This window comes from Anguilla rostrata, unplaced genomic scaffold, assembly GCF_018555375.3.
Source record: "Anguilla rostrata isolate EN2019 unplaced genomic scaffold, ASM1855537v3 scaf0874, whole genome shotgun sequence".
In the NCBI taxonomy this organism is placed as follows: Eukaryota; Metazoa; Chordata; class Actinopteri; order Anguilliformes; family Anguillidae; genus Anguilla; species Anguilla rostrata.
Genome location: NW_026986263.1, coordinates 1,811 through 6,168, shown reverse-complemented (window position 1 = coordinate 6,168; position 4,358 = coordinate 1,811). Strand labels below are relative to the sequence as shown.

Below are 4,358 nucleotides of genomic sequence, written 5' to 3'. Positions count from 1 at the left end.
AACCTTAACGGCAAACATTCAATCTGTCAAACGTGTTTGGCGGCTTGTCAGTCGTGTACATTCCGTAAATGTCTACCTGGGCCATGCTTCACGCATGTGACAAAGCTACTATAATCCCGATTTTGGGATAAACACTTTTTCAGTTTCACGAAGCGAATTAAGAGTTTCAAGGTTCATTTGCTGAATATACAACACACACACACAGAATTTAACGAAATTAACCATCTTGGCATTTATAAAGGAACATGTTTTTAGCATTTAAGAGACCGACAAGCTAGGCATTTAAGACAGTGGTTCTCAGAATCGGTTCTGGGGGCTCCTTGCGTATATTGGCTTTTCTCCATTGGTTTTGATGATTTACAAGAAAAAAATAATAGCCTAATAATAATTAGAAATTCAACGTAGGCTACATTATTTTTCTTCATGCACCAGGTGGAAAACTTGCCGTACAAAGTGCGTTGTCATATTTACACGCCTGCAGATCAGTTATTAAAATACTTGGTAGATTTGTTCATCACCGCTGAGTGTTAATTTTTGTTCGGTAGAAAGTGATTTGCGAACGATCGGTCACCTAGCGTCACCCAGCAAGTGAACACCACAAACGGCGATGGAGTAGCTAGTAGTAGCAGGCTCATTATCTGACTGGCGAAAACCTACGACGATAACTTGCTCGGTTAACAGATCTACCAGACAGTTATACGAAAATTTGCCTAGTCAAATCACCAGTAGCCTACACATCTCCGATTGATTGACCATCAGTGTAGTCAATGTTCTTCCCCTGTGGTTCATATTGCTAACGCGTGAGCTAACCACGGACAGCCTACCTAGCTCACTGGCAAGCTGATATGCTAGCTAAGCATATTCGTTTTGCTGAGAAACATAAATTGAAGATAACTGAACATAGCCTAATTGTATTTTTAATGTCATACATAACGTGATTACATGACACAGTACAGTCACGGATGGAAACTAAACTCCGTAAACATCTGATAATATATTTTAAAACATAACGGCAGACAGTCAGCTAGCCTCGTTCAGGTTGAGGGGCTTTTCCGCACCGGACTGTCAATCAAATTGTAAAAATCACAAGACCGCTTAACTCTATGGTTTTGGCTCCAAATCGAGAAAATGGCCGCGCCCGCCATTGAGCTTCAAAACGTGTTTTAGAGACCCACGGAGAGTCAATGGGTGACGTCACAGTAGCTGTGTCCATATTTTTTACAGTCTCTGATCTTAACCCAATCTCTCCTGGTCAACACACTTTCCCCTTACGTCACATCCTTACTAGGGTAGTCTTCCAACTACTCTCGGGAAAGTAATACAGTGCCTCCTAGTGGTCAGAATACACTCAACCTGTAACATCTATTATTGAACACAACAAATTGCATGGTATGAAACGGGAATGAACATTTTTTCTTGATAAAATCATTGTTTTCATAGAACTTACGACCAGAGATGTTTGCTTAACAACGGTGCGACTAGAACTACAAACCAGAGTGTCTGCATAAGGACGGTCCAATTAGAACTACGAAGCAGAGTTTTGCTTGACAACGGTAAGATAATATGCCCAAACGCCCGCAGAAGAACATTTCACGTCCAGCTGATTAAATCTATAAAAATCAATAAATATAAAAGCAAACTCATTGTCATTGTTGGTACACGGCATGAAATTGATGTGAAATTACAGGGAAATTCCTACAGTAATCTGCTGTTTTATTGATATACGGCACATTGCTTAAGACAGAACAGCATTGTGGGCGTTTTGCTCTTAACTGCATAACACCGTTTGAATTTTCAGTAATTAACTGGAAATTGCTATGGATATTGGGAAGCCGTTGGTTAGTAGTGGCGACAGAGAATTTGCTAACAAAGCAATGCCAAGTTTCGAGTGTCACACCTAATAGGCTACGCGAATTTAAAAGTAATTATATCACAATTTGTTCGTTTTTGATTTCCAACAGAATACGTTGATCTGTATTTCACATAAATTTTCTTGTTCTTTTCCAAGGCAACCCTGTACTTTGAGTATTTTTTGTTGCAGCTGGCTAGAGTGTCGCCGGATTGTGCAGGTAGGCTACGTGCGTTTCGAATTCATCAAACTAGTTAGTATCATAACGGCCAATCATTCGCCAGCGATAGCTTAGTATGAAAGCATGTTTACATGTCAGTATTGTGGTCACCAATGCTTAACGAAGTATGCGTTTGTTAGGCATATGAAAGTACATGCGAGTCTTCCAACCGCGTTGTTTAAATGCGCCTTTTTTGATTGCTCCCGTTCGTTCAGAAACATGACGCAGTTGGAATGTCATGTATATCGAGAGCATAAAGATAAGAGGAGAGCACAGGTAACTGCAATCGAGTGTGTATCTTGTCATGTAGAATTTTGCAATGTTAGATGCAATGATTTATCCAGTTTAAACTCTCATTTGAAATCTCATATCGGAGAGGGCAGGGCCGTTTCTTGTCCATTTCGTCAGTGTGGGAGAACGTTTTCAGTCGTCTCTTCCTTTATTTCTAATTTTTCCACAGTACACAAGTCTTGTACAGTATCCAGTCTTCTGGGCCATGTAACAGTAGGAACAGAGACGAGACTAACGGCAACCAATGAACAAGTTGAGGATGTTTCAGTGTTGGAGAGGGATTTGACTGACGACGTAACGTAAGTGATGATAACGAGGGAGACCAAGCAGCGGTGCTGCCAGAGAGAGCAGATGAATCCCTTTTCTTGAACAATTTGGCTTTCTTTTATTTAAAGTTGCAGGCAAAACTTTTACTGCCAGCATCAGTCATACAGTCTATTATTGAGGATTTTCAAGCAGTGCATGATATCAGTCAGTCTCATTTACTTCATAAGTTGGACGAAAAGCTGGTATCATTGGATATCTCTGACCGTGAGAGAGAGAGGTTCTTAAATCCGAGGATTTGTTTCGGGCATGCAACACTGGTACCTTGAAAACTGATCAAAGACAAAAAACGGTTTTTAAAAATCAGTTTAGATACATTGAGCCAGTCCCACCTTATCTTGGAAAGAATGATATGGGATCACAGAGTGGCTTTAGTGAAAACTTCAGTAAAGGCACCCATTTCTGCAGATTATGTACTAGAGCCCGACCGATATATCTATAATATATTAATATATATTATATAATAAACAAAAAAAAAACGATGATTATTTATCTGTACTTGTCTGCTTGAACGTTGTAATTGCTATTTACTACAATTATCCAGTAGAGGGAGCTCTAATACAAGTGTGAACTGCAGCAGCTGACGCGCTACTTCTCTAATAAGACGTTTGTTACTCGTGCCTCATCCAATATTCTCCACTGCAAGACTTGTCTGCACAGATTCGGTTGCGGCAATAAAGGTATGTAGATTTAGTGAAAGTTTTTAATTAAATGCGTTTATACGACCACTATGTTTATCAATCCTCATTATCAAACGAGCGAGCTAGCTAACATATTTGGTTCACTTTAGCAAGCTAGCAAGCCTTTATGAACTGGAAGTGAGCACATAAGCAGCGTAGGATCTACATTTCCAGAGGACATCGCTGTATTCTCAAATAAATAACCAGCCAAAATAAAATGGTGATTGAATGTGTCACACATTTGTTTTGTTTTTTGTTGTTTTTTATCTGAGATAATGATATTAGCTACTATATGATGTTTTGTAAATAGCCAAGGCGTGATTGCAAGCGAGTGTCATCTTGTCACGCGTCATCGTAGCAAGCTAACCAGACAGTAAAAAAGCAGATAAAACACTTCGAACATGAATCATTTTAAGCCATGTTATCTAGCTTTGTCGTGATAACATGAGAGAAGGATTGCTGTTGGAGAACTGAATCAACCAATAGTTAGCGCGGGTAACCTGCACGAAAGCTCATACATATAAGAAAATACAATAAGAAAATATAATTAATTTAACTTACTGAGAAAATATAATAAGAAATAACGAGGCTGTGTCATAGCTAATGCGTTATTGCGAGCGAGTGTGTCATCTAGTCACGCGTCAGAGCGCATTGTAGTTATTTTCACCGTCTAATTCTTATGGACAGGGAAGCTCGTTTGATAGTCTTAGTAGGAATAAAATAAGAAATATAATTAATGTACTGAGAATAGATACTAAGAAATAATAATAACAAATTAATAATAACAACAATAATAATAATAATAATCATAAAAATACATGTTTGAAACTGGAAAAGGGATTTTTTACATTAATTTTTTTATAGATGTTGGAAAAGAAAGGAGTAAAAGCAAGGTGTGGAGTTATTTTGATTTCACACACTTAAATATAGTGTTAATATGTATATTTAATTTAATATCATCTTTTACTTTTTTTATCTAAAAAGTTTTGTGTGT

At 38.1% G+C, this 4,358-nt stretch overlaps 1 long non-coding RNA gene across 4 annotated transcripts; it reads left to right on the top strand.

The window, feature by feature from the left end:
• Positions 1-244: 244 nt before the first annotated feature.
• Positions 245-3,366, top strand: LOC135246765 (uncharacterized). 4 transcript variants are annotated; one of them, XR_010327908.1, is made up of 3 exons: positions 981-1,553; positions 2,009-2,069; positions 2,530-3,366. It is a non-coding gene; the product is annotated as an uncharacterized LOC135246765 (long non-coding RNA). The 4 variants fall into 4 exon arrangements; XR_010327910.1 differs by having other exon boundaries at positions 245-1,921; positions 2,009-3,366; XR_010327907.1 differs by having other exon boundaries at positions 245-2,069.
• Positions 3,367-4,358: the final 992 nt, after the last annotated feature.